Here is a 12,538-nt window from a genome sequence, read left to right on the forward strand (position 1 = left end):
CAGTGGCTAGCACGGAACGAACACTATATACTGGGGTGGGTGGCACTGAGAAGTAGGGGACTTCACCGAGGTAGGAGGGTTGTGGTGGGAAGCCCGTGGACTGTGCAAGATTGATTTCTCTGGCTTTGTGGAATCTTTAACAGCAGAGATGGGAGGACCAACCAAAAGAATCTAAAAGTGAAGAGGCAGCCCTAACCGGTTTGGCTCAGTGGATAGAGCGTTGGCCTGTGGACTGAAGAGTCCCAGGTTCGATTCCAGTCAAGGCCATGTACCTTGGTTGCGGGCACATCCCCAGTAGGGGGTGTGCAGGAGGCGGCTGATCGATGTTTCTAACTCTCTATCTCTCTCCCTTCCTCTCTGTAAAAAACCAATAAAATATATATATATATATATATATATATATATATATATATATATATATTTATTTATTAAAAATAAATAAATAAAAGTGGAGAGGCAAAGGCAACCGGGCGGGTTTGGAAGAGACTGTATAAGGAACTGGCAGTGTTGCTTATCTACTGTGTTGGGTGCTGTGCTCTCTTCCAAAACAAAAAGCAAACGTCTACTGTGTGCGTTACGTCTTATTTTGTTTCCTCTTCACAGCCCTATGAATGAGCATCTATTAGCCTTCCAATTTTGCAGATGAGCTAACTGAGGCTCGTAGAGGTTAAACAATTTCCCTGCCATCACAGAGTGTGGAGCTGGGATGCAAACTCAAGTGGTCTGATTCCAGACATGGGCTGCTCTGTTCTTTCACGGACTCTTTACAAAAGCGCTGAAGGGCAGGTGTTGTAGATGAGATCATTGAGACGCAGGGGGTGAGGTGACTGGCTCCTGCTCACACAGCCAGATGGAGGAGCCAAGACCCAATCCAGTCTCCACCCACACACTAGTGCCCCCCAAACCTACAGACCCCCCCTGGAGCTGTCCAGGGTACTGGATGGCATCTGTGAAGGCTGCACCTGCGTGGGCCAGGGGCTCCTGAGCTGGCTGTTGGGGCCTCTGCCACACAGTATCACCTCCATCTGCCTCTGAATCCTCTCCAGCCTTGGTGCCTGCCAGGCCATCTGCCAGCAAAGCCCTCTCTGGCGGGCCCTTGGCCACTGCCCAGCCCCAGCTTCTGCTCTGATTCAGAGATCCCTGTACTTCTCTGATCCTCAGTCAGCATCCTCGGTCCCAGGGACCCAAGTGACACACTTGGATCTTCAGGGACTTCACTGATTGGCCAGACTGACCATGCCTGTCATCAACAACCAGCCGCCATGTGTGCCAGGCACCATGCCAGACATTTGGTGTTCTCTGTCTCATATCCATTCTTCAGAGGATGAAATTGCACTCAGTTTACCATTCATTTCATTTTACTCACTCTTCGGTAACGTATGGTATGGCCCTTTTAGAAATGAGGAAATAGGCTCAAGTGAGTTGCCCAAGATCCCATAACTAGTTAGTTGTGGAACTGGAATTTGAACCCAGATGGCACCAACGCTTTGGCTGCAAGGGGGAAACCAAGCCAGGATTGAACAAGGTGGGGGTTCAGGAAAGTTGTGCCTAAGGAATGTGCGTTGACAGCATTCCCAGAGGATTAACTCAGGTTGGATTCCCTCCCCCCTCCCCCCTCCCCCAGGGATCCTACGTGGATCTGACTTACCTGAGCCCTTTAGTCTCTGCTTCTCATTTTCACTATGAAATGTGGCCCGGGGAGAGTATTCTTTCTGTGAACAGAAAGCAAGTAGGCGGAGGTGAGCCCCTCTGTTCCTTGGCAGGGGAGGAGTGAGGAAATAGTCGATGTCCCTGAGTCTTCTGACTACAGAAAGGACTGGTCAGGGTCAAGATCCTCATACTGTCCACTCATACTTTTCAGAGAAACACATTACTATGTCCTCAGAGTGCACATGTGTGTGTGTTGGGGGGCATTTATGAGACTCATGCCCTTTTTAAAAAATAGATTACTTTTTAGAACAGTTTTAGATTTAGAGAAAAATTGAGAAGATTATACAGAGAATTTCTTATACCTCACACCCAGTTTCTCTATTATTAATATTTTACATGTATATAGTTGTACATGTATGTAGTAGGGCACGTTTGTTACAATTAACAAACTAATTTTGATATATTATTAATAATTAAAGCCATGTCTCCTTACGCTTCTCTCGGCTCTGACAGTTTCTCAGACTCTGGTTTTGACGGCCTTGACAATTTTGAAGAGCACTGAGAGTCATGTCTTCTCTATGTTGGGCCCTTATCCACACAGTTCCTTCTTCCTGGCCTGCCTTCTCCCCACCTTCCTGGCTAACTCCATCTTCTCAAGGGTCAACTCAGAAGGCTTCAGGGTTTGCTTTTCAAGGTCAGTTCTTGGGTGTCTTCTTTTCTCCCTCTACACCCATGGGCTTTAAAAACAGCTCTAAGCCAAAGATCCCCAAATGTGTGTTTCCAACCCAGACTTTCACTGTGAGCTTAAACGCTGTCCAACAGGCTACCTGACATCTCCACTTGAGCGTCTAATAGGCCCAATGCTTAGTGGCCAAACAGAACACTTGACCACTCCAGCCTCAGCCTGTTCATCCCCTGGACCTCCAGCTTAGCAAGTGGCTCTTGGCTCTGTCACTCAGGACCTGGGGTGTCTGCCTTGCCCTGTCTTTCTGAAACCCACAGTCCTCAGGTCACTGAGGCCTGGTGGGATCACCTGGGATCTCTTCAATCCATCCACTCCTCCCGATGCCTCCACCCAGGCCAACCCCCGCCCCCACACCCCCACCGTCCCCCACCATACGCCTGGATGCCTGCAGTAGCTTGCTCTCTTTCAGGTCATGGTCCACATAAACTTCAGAGCAAGCTTTTAAAATGTAACTCAAACCCTGACCCTGTCCTACTCAAAGCCCCTCAGTGCCTTCCTTTTGCACTTGAAACCAGACTCGCACGCCTTCCCCTGGCCTTCGAGGCCTCTGCAACCTGGACCCTCTCTGCCAGCCTCTCAAATCTCATCTATTTGTTTCTTCAAATGTTCAAGGGCTCAGGATGCTTCAGTGAAGAAAACAAAGGTCCCTGACCTTGTGGAGCTGACATTCTAGGGGGGGAGAGAGACAGTAATGAATAAGTGAAGTGGATAGTATGTTAGAAGGTGACGTATTGTGGACCAAAGGAAAATTAGAGGCGGGGGTGGGGGAGTTAGTGGTAAGCATGGGCAGTGTGGGACAATAAATGGCTGCTCAGAGTCCCACTGAGAAGGTGAGAGGTGAGCACCAACCTTGGAGGAAGTGGGGGAGTTGGCCAAACAGATTACCTTGGGGAGGGTGCACAGACAGAGGGAACAGCTAGAGCGAGAGCCCTGAGGTTGGAGCATGGAACAGCAAGGTGGCCAAGGTGGCTGGAGTGGAGGGGACACAGGGGAAGCCATATGTGGGAAGGTCAGTGAGGAAATGGGGCTCCTTTCCCCCACCTCCATACTCCAGTCCCAAGAACTACTGGGGCCCAGCTAGCATGGCTCAGTGGTTGAGTGTCGACCTATGAACCAGGAGGTCATAATTCTATTCCCAGTCAGGGCACATGCCCAGGTTGCAGGCTCAGTCCCCAGTGTGGGGTATGCAGAAGGCAGCTGATCAATGACTCTCTCTCATCATTGATGTTTCTAGTTCTCTCTCCCTCTCCCTTCCTCTCTGAAATCAATAAAAATATATTTTTTTAAAAAAGGACTATTGGGTTCCCTGCAAACCATGCTGCCTCTCACTCCTGCTTATACACAGTGGTTTCCTCTACTCAGGAGACACTCAGCAGCTCTGCCTGCTACTCCTTACCCTGTAGGCTGGGCTGCAATGCCACTTCCTCAAGGAGGTCCCCTTGATCACCCCGGACTTCCCTTATATTAATATTCACCACCAAATTATGATGGTCTGAGCCCCAGCTCCTCAACTAGACTGTTCTTTCCTGTTTGTAGCTGTCTCCCAAGGGCCTAGTCTAGAGCTGGGCTTGGATTGGATGCCCAATAACAATGTATTGAAAGAATGAATGCAGTGAGTGAATGAATGAATGCACTCACTCAGGGAGCTCTGGGCTATGTAGGGAAAGAGGCCGCCTGCTGCCTCCCCAGGGATTGCTCAGGGTGGGTGGAAGGGCCTGGGGTCCTGATGTTTTCCCGGGGTGCTCCCACTTTGAGCTCTGCTACGGAGGAGGCCATAGAAGAGGGAGGGTGTTTTTTGGGCTTTGGCCAAGCCTCTTTTGTGTTTTTTAACAAAGGGATTGAGAGGACCAGTAACCTCATCCGTGAAAGAAAATTCCAGGACATAGAAAAAGGACCTGCTTCAGAGGGCTCTAAGGGGCTCAAGGGTTCTTCTCATGTCTCCCCACACAGACCTGGGGAGTGGGGCTGGGTCCCAAGGGCAGCATTAGCATCACAAAGCCAGGACTGCAGAAGGAGCAGCTCTCAGAACAATTATGCCTTGCATGACCGCACCCCCCACCCCCCAGGTTGCATGACTCATTGGGAAATCAGGTCAACCTATGTCCAGTAAGACTTCAGTGACTCAGTGACCAGAGGCCTCTGGAGCTTGGTGAGGAGAAAATGCTCACTTGCACACAGCCCCCTGTGAAGGCGAAGCTAATTTGAAAAGCCACCTGGATCTTTGCTGACGTATTACAGGTAATTGATAGTCTTTTCTAAGGACTGTGCTGTGAAATACAGCCAATCCTCATTTGTTCTCAGCGTTCAGGGATTGGAAGATGCTGGCTTAGTTATAATTTTGGTTTGTGAGAGGTAGCACACACAATACAATACCAGAGGAGATGCTATTGTCTATTGTACAATGGACCCAACTATGTCTGCACACAACCCAGTGTTGGCTGAGGCCAAAGACATTTGCATTTCTCCTGTCCTTCCTGTGGCCACCGCCTGCTTCCTTTTCATGCCCGATTGTTGAGGAAATGTTCTCGGGGTTGGGCCTGGGTGACCTTCCATGAGTCTATCCCCTCCTCTTCTTCGCTTTGCTTCTGGAGGCTGATGCCTCTATTTGAGATGCGTCAGAGAGACCACGCACCCATCACACATCCTCCTTAGTCTTCCCTACAAGATGCGTGCACCAAGGAACACATATGGGACCTGGCTTTGTGTGTAAACTTTTAACAACTGAGGTATAGCACACATCCATAAAGTGTACTCATTCCAAGAACGCAGCTCTGTGAAGTTAGCCATATGTGTTCACCCACACAACCGCTCCAAGGTTGAGACACCAAGCATTCCCGGCATCCCAGAGGGCTCCGTGCCCCTGCTCAGTCACTGCCCACCTTCTCCCAGAGTAAGCGGTATTCTGCCTCCCATCATCATAGGCCCACCTCTATGAAGTTCTAAGTTCTAGAACTTCATATAAGTGGAATCATAAAACTTATTCTTTGGAGTTTGGCTGCTTTCACTCAACAGCATGTTTGAGATTCATCCATGTTGTTGCCTGTACCAGCAGTTGATTCTCTTTACTGATGAGTAGTACCCCATCCCACGGTGTGGTTGTCTGTCTTCCTATGGATGGACATTTGGATGGTTTCCAGTTTAGGCTCTGACTAATAAAGCGACTCTGAGCATCTTTCTATGAGTTTTTGGGTAAACACAGTGTGGTTTCTGTTGGGCAAATACCCAGCCGTGGAATTTCTGGGTCATAAGGTAGGTGAATGTTCAGCTATGGTAGATACTGTCAACAGTGATTGTATCAGTTTATGTGTTGTGCTTTTGATATCTTCACAACATCGATTTCTTTTTTTGAAACATTGAGGTCACTTCTGTGCGCAATGCTTTGGCTTGGTGGTGAAGACTCAGGAGGTATTAGCAAAGTTACAGCTTATGAACTTAGATGGGCCCAAGTTCTGACTTCGGAAGAGATGAGGTGGGAATCTGAGAGTGTTTGTCCTTGTAACCTGGAGTGAATCAGAGGGAGGCGTGTCTCGGGTGTCGTTTCACCCCCAATGAATTGTAAACACTGTGAGAACAGGGACAGTGACTTATTCAGGGGTGTCTTCAATGTGTAGCATAGTTACTGGCACATACGTGCCTAGTAAAGGAAAACCAACTTAATAATTATAGCAAACGTCTATTGAGCATGTCCTATGGCTGGGCACTGTGGTGAGATTTACCCCTATGGTCTCACTTAAGCCTCATAACGGTCCTTTGAGATTAGGGAAGAGTGAGGTTCCTGAGTCAGAGACGAGGAAGGAAGCTGAGCCTGGGACAGGTTAACACACGGCTAACACGCGGCAGCACTGCAACCAGGAGGCAGTCCGCCTCGGAGCCTCGCTACCGGTAAATAGGTAAATCGCCCGCTCTCGCTCTGAAATCTAATACCACCCATTCTCCTTTGTCCAACATGTCTTATGCACCCAGTGTTGCCTCTCTGTCTCTGGGAATCTTTATGGACTTATCATGTCTATGTGAATTCCCATGCACATGTATTAAATTTTTATTTTTCTCCTGTTAATCTGTCTCTGTTAATTTGCTTTTGAGCCCAGCCAGAAGAACTTAGAACAGTGATGGCAAACCTTTTGAGCTTGGCGTGCCAGCATTTTGAAAAACCCTAACTTAACTCTGGTGCCGTGTCACATATAGAAATTTTTTGATATTTGCAACCATAGTAAAACAAAGACTTATATTTTTGATATTTATTTTATATATTTAAATGCCATTTAACAAAGAAAAATCAACCAAAAAAATGAGTTCGCGTGTCACCTCTGACACGTGTGTCATAGGTTCGCCATCACTGACTTAGAAGGTGGGAAGAAAAGTATTAATAAAAAAAATCCCATTCACAAATGTGTGTATGTGCATGCATGTGTGTGCATGAGTGTGTGGGTAGTGGCAAGAGGCCGCACCCCATTTCACAGAAAAGGGCACTGAGGTTAAGGAACTCTTCTCTGTGGAGTCAGCTGGGCCAGCCTCCCCGCCAAGCTAATTCTTAAAGCCAGAATGTTTTTCACATGGACCCGTGACTGCTGCCACCTCCTCCTGTTCCCGTTCCTAAGCCCAGAGCCGCCGGGTGTCACAGGGCTGCCCTTCAGCCCCTGCCTCAGCTCCCCATTCTCACAAAGCCACCGTGTTGTGTGAGGGACAACTGCGGCCTCCCTGTCTTTTATCCGGGGGACAGAGAGACCCAAACCCTGAAACCTTTCCTTGAACGTACGGGGCACTGTTTGGAGAAGGCGCCAGCCCCCGCGACTTGCTCCTTTCCGGGTGCACCTGCATCGCCCTGGGGTTGCGTTCTCAGCAGAGGTGTGGTAATGAGCACACCGTCCCCATCAGAGGAAGCCGCCTGATCCCGGTGTCAGGGTCTCTCACCGTGTCATTCGTGCCAGCCCCCCTGGGACCCACCCCCAACGGGAAACAGAAGGCGCCTCCCTCTCCTCGCCTGGACTTGGTGGGTGGGCTGCTTAATTCTCCTCAAAAGCTTGTGAAATAGTCCACACAAGTAATATATAAACCCACTGCTGCTTTCAACATTTGGAACAACCCAAATGCATGTAAATTTATTTTTTTAATTTTTTCTCTGTTCTTATTTTTGCATGTAAATTTAAAAGTGGCCTTTCTCCTCACTGTCCCCTCCCCGCCCCAACACCCCTTCCCTAGTGTAGTCACTGTCTGGTGCTGTGTGTGTACGTGCTCACTTTCCCGCGGCGTGCTCTTTAAACGCTGCAGTATGTCTTGTAGATATTTCTGTGTCAACACATGGAATCCACTCCACTCTGTGATCAGCAGCGTGTAATCCCACACGAAGCTCCAGTGTCCCTGTGCTTGCCTCTCTGCGTGGATGTGAGTGCTTCTCTCCAGCAGACACTGTGAAGAGGAAACGCTAGGCATGTATATCAATTCTAGTAGATGCAACCAAATTCCTTCCAGACTGGCTCTATCACTTCACACGCCCTCCATCAGCATCTGAGGTTACTGGATTGTCTACACTCACTAACCCTCGGTGTCATGAATCTTTAAATTTGTCTACCAGAAACGAATCTATGGAATTAGAAGTCAGGATTAGCTTTTTTTGGCGGGGGGGAGGGGGGGGGGAGGAAGGGTGGTGGCTAGTGGATGGGAAGGGCACAAGGAGGCTTGGGGTAGTGTTAATGTTCTGTTTCTTAACCTGAGTAGTGGTTACACCGATATTTTCAGTTTCTCAAAACTCATTGAGTGGTACACTTATGATAGGTGCACGTTTCTATATGTATGTTATTCTTTAATAAAAAGTTCAAACTAGTTCCTCCCTCCCCCAATCTGATGGGCGACAAAATAGCATCCCATGGTCATTTTATTTTGGAGGTTGAGCCTTTTTCTGTTGGTACACTGGCCTCCTGGATTCCTTCCTGAATATTTTACTTCTGGGTGCTGGGAGAGCTCTTCACCTGGCAGAGGAACCCCCTTTTCAGGAGGGGAGCAGGGCTGGGCCCTCCCTGCGCATGGACTAGATGCTCTTATGCTCACAGCAGCCTTTCAGGGTAGGTGCCATTTACCCCATTTTACAGAGAAGGAGGCGGGGCTCAGAGTGCAGAGGTGACCTGCCCAAGGTCATGAAATTGACTGCCTGCAGATTCCTACCCTCCTCGCTACCCTGTAAGTGGCTCACGTGACAGGCATTGGGCTAACCGTGCCAACGGCATGATCTCCAGGAGTCCTTGCAACTGCCCGGTGAGGTAGCTAAACTGTGATCGCATTTTGTAGATAAGAGCACGGATGTTCGGAAAGGTTACATAACTTGCTCAGCTCACCCCATGAGTGGAAGAGCAAGGTTGGGGCCTTCTGCTGGCTCTAAAGCTGTGACGAGGCAGTGCTATCCAACAGCATGTCCTGCGATGATGGAAATGTCCGATGTTCGTGCTGACAACTCAGTAGTCACTAGCCCCCGGAGAATGTTTAGCACTTGAAATGTGGCTAGTGAACCAAAGTGTTCGTCTTACTTAATTCTAATTAATTTAAGTCGCTTGTATTGGACAGGGCAACTCTAAGGGGTCAGGTCAGGAGGAGAAGCGCTTCGGGCACAGGTGACTGAGCTGCTGCCCTCGTGGAAAACCCAGCCCACCCGGAGGGACCCAAGGGGGAAGTCCTGACAAAGCGCCCACACAGCCAGCTCCCATTTGGGCACCAGGACCACGCCCGTGGGAAGAACCAGGGCTTCGTACTCAGACGTGGCCTCAACAATCTCTTAACCCGTTTCCTCACGTGTAAAATGCTTTTAAAGATGAAATGAGAGAGTACACAGACTTGGCACTCAATAAGCTACTTAGTGGTCATACTATTACCACAATTGCTTTGATGGAGTATGGGCTCACTTTTAAGCGTTTACGGTTTTTCATTATATAATGGTAAAGCATATTTATGGTAATAATTTAAACAATGCCAATGGGTTTAAAGCAGTGGTTCTCAACCTTCTGGCCCTTTAAATACAGTCCCTCATGTTGTGACCTAACCATAAAATTATTTTCGTTGCTACTTCACAACTGTAATGTTGCTACTGTTATGAATTGTAATGTAAATATCTGATATGCAGGATGGTCTCAGGCGACCCCTGTGAAAGGGTCGTTCGACCGCCAAAGGGGTCGCGACCCACAGGTTCAGAACCGCTGGTATAAAGCCTGACCTAAAAATCTCTAAATATTTTACCCCCTCCCAGATGAAACCATTGTAAGTATTTTCCTATGCCCTCATCCAGGATATGTCTCCGCTTCCATAAACACCTAGAACAATTCCATTCGACCCTTTTGAAATGCACAAAAGAGACCCCACTCAATGCATTATTCTTCAACTTGCTCCTGTCACTTTAAGAAATCTCGAGGGCATTTTCCCACACGTGCAGGTTCAGATCTACCGCAGTATCTTCCTGTTTGCACAGTGCTTCCCGGCGAAGGTCATTCATGACTAATTTTGCAGGTCCTTCCTGCTGGACCTGTAGGTTGTTAACCACTTATTTTGCTGTTGCGAGTGATGTTTCAAGGAACACTTTACACACGCTCTTCTGTACGGGGACAAGAGCACTCACCCAGAGGGGCTGTTTTCGCCAGTAGAGCCCCTGGGGCAATGGCTGGGGTGTTTTAAACCGTAATAGATCTTTGCATATGTTCAATGTCACTTAAAACCTCTCAGGAGCACTGACCTTTAAAGGAGTGTTCTAGGATGTCCTTCTGAAAAGACTCCTTAAGTCATGCTGGCAATCACCCCGGAATGTATTTGTTGGGTGGGTTTGGAGTTCTGGAGAAAGCCGATTTTTTCTTTCAGCAGCTCTGGTTTCTAAAGTCTCTGTGGGGTAGGGATGTGGACAGGGCCAGCAGAGAGGACTTAGCCAGGGGGCATCTGCAGGTCACGGAACTGATCCCCACTAACCCCAGCTCTGGCTGGCTGCTTGGGTCTGAGGGCCAACACTCTCCTCCCTGGGAGGCCGACCCAGTAGGAAGCAAGGCTTCGCTGCTTGTGAAATAGCACCCCAGGGAGCCACAGCCTGGGGCTCTGGAGGGGGAGGGGGAGGGAGGAGACACCCAGAGGGACTCGCCAAGGACCGACCGGACAATGGCAGGTCCCAGTAGGTGAAATCCAAACGGCCCACAAACGTAAGAAAAGATGCTTGGCCTCCCCAGAAACCAAAGAAAGGCACACTCAGGCAACAATGGAGTATTATTTTTCACCTATCAGATGGGCAAAGATGAAAACAAAATGGTACCTCGTGCTGGAGTGTTGATGCCTAGTGTGGGTAAGTGGACAGACAGGTGCACACGTGGAGGGAGGGTCGCTAGCAGGAAACTCGGCTTTCTCATGTCGCTGCTATCCCACCTCTAGAAACGGCTCAAAGGAAATAACTGAACAAATGCTCAGGATAAGTGGACAAAGATGTGCATTATCCAGCATTGTGCATCACAGCAAAAAGATTGGCCACAAGGCAAATGTCCAGAGGCAGCGAACTGGTTAAATAAACTGTGTTATCGCCAAAAAATATAGCAATCTGTGGCTAAAATTGATGCTGTAGACTTGTGTTTACTGACATGGAAGATGCCCACAGAAGTGGGGAAAAACTGGTTGTAGAATAGTAATTGTGGTTCTATTTTTTGGAAACAAAATTGGTTATATGTATTATTACATATGTCGTGTGTTGCTCTAGATATAAATAATATATATGTTTGCATGCAGATATATGTGTATATGTGTGCCTATAGATGTATATAATGTGAATTTATGTAGTAAATGTTTGGAAGGACATGAATGAAAATCTCCTTAGCGATTATATTTAAATGGTGGGATTTTTTTTCATTCATTTAGTCATTAATTCATTTTTGTAGTTCTTTAAGTTTCCTGAGGGTTTTTCTTTTTGGCAATGAACGTGCCTTGCTCTTATAATAGGAAAAGTAATGTGTTAATATTTTACTTTAGAAAGCGGATGCCGCTGTCTCAGCTGTAGTAGCCAGTCTAAATGCAAGATGTCCCCAGCTCTTGTCTGCTTTAGAAGCCCCTCCGATCCCAGGACTGTGGTTACAATAGTAACGATGAAGGGGAGGAGGAGAATGAGGTCCATGCATTGAGCACATACTGCATCCAGGCCTTGGCTGGTACTTCATGCCATTCTTTCTTTGGATCTCACAGTGGCCCCTCCTCTACTCTCTGTGTTGCACATTGGTATCTTGGCTGATAAGCTGTTCCAACTTCGGGTTTTGAAGAAGGGAGCCACAGAAAGCCTTCGCGTTTCTACAGAGGCCCCTGGAGGTTGTTGGTAGAGCTGGTTGCTAGGAGACATTTCTCAAGAAAGTTTCCTTTGGAAAATGAGCTCAGGCTCTGCCCACAGACCCAGGTATTGCTCCTGGGAGAGAGACATCCAGCATGGGTTTCCTGCCAGGTGTTGGAAGTAGGTCTAATTCCTTCTCTGTCTTTTCTGGGCTCCAGCTTGGAGCGTATCCTGGCTGGAAACGTTTCTGTGCGAGACAAACTCAGAACCCTGGGGACAAAGGGCCCTTTGGGATGACCTGCCCGCTCTCGCCGTCACATAAACGGGGAAATGGAGGCACAAGGAGTTGAGACTCACATAGTCAGTTAGTGGAGGGGTCCTGATCCGTCCCTCTCATTACTGCACAAGGCAGCCTCTGCCTCGAGTCCTGTATGGTGAGACAGCAGGAGCTCAGCGTGTGAGGACTGGCTGCGTTTCCCTTTATTCATCTTTGGGTTTCAAAGCCTTTGGGGGGGGGGGGCGAATGATTACTTTGCTCAAATGGAGATGAGCAGCTGACGTTTTTAGGCATCTACTATGTGCCAAACCGGGGGTTAGGGGCTTTAGCATCTTCCCCTGCTAAATCTGACCTCGGGACTATCTTGGGGTCAGTTTCTACTACCTTTTTTTTTTTTTTCTTGACTAAAGACCACATTTTGTTGTTTCTTTGTAGGTCCAGAAAATTTTGATCGCATACTATACGTGGTATGTGACGTATTGTAGAGACTCTGGAATCTGTTTTCTTCTGAAGAGGATTACATTTTGTTTTTGCAGGCAGTACAATTACTGGCTGATCCCTTTGAAATCCCATGGGCTCAGTTTTATACTTCGTTAGGGAG

The 12,538-nt window shown here is 48.1% G+C and overlaps 1 protein-coding gene across 1 annotated transcript in view; it reads right to left on the bottom strand.

Annotated features, from left to right (window-relative positions):
* The window catches only part of FAM107A (family with sequence similarity 107 member A), a 52,980-nt gene that overhangs the window by 20,239 nt on the left and 20,203 nt on the right, over positions 1–12,538 (bottom strand). Inside the window, exon 2 of the mRNA XM_070390891.1 lies at positions 1,649–1,712. The gene's annotated coding sequence lies outside the window, so the exon portion shown is untranslated. The remainder of the gene's footprint in view (positions 1–1,648; positions 1,713–12,538) is intronic.

The sequence above is a fragment of the Myotis yumanensis genome, unplaced genomic scaffold (assembly GCF_028538775.1).
Source record: "Myotis yumanensis isolate MYYU_CA2020_CCGP unplaced genomic scaffold, mMyoYum1.0.hap1 SCAF_14, whole genome shotgun sequence".
Lineage (NCBI taxonomy): Eukaryota > Metazoa > Chordata > Mammalia > Chiroptera > Vespertilionidae > Myotis > Myotis yumanensis.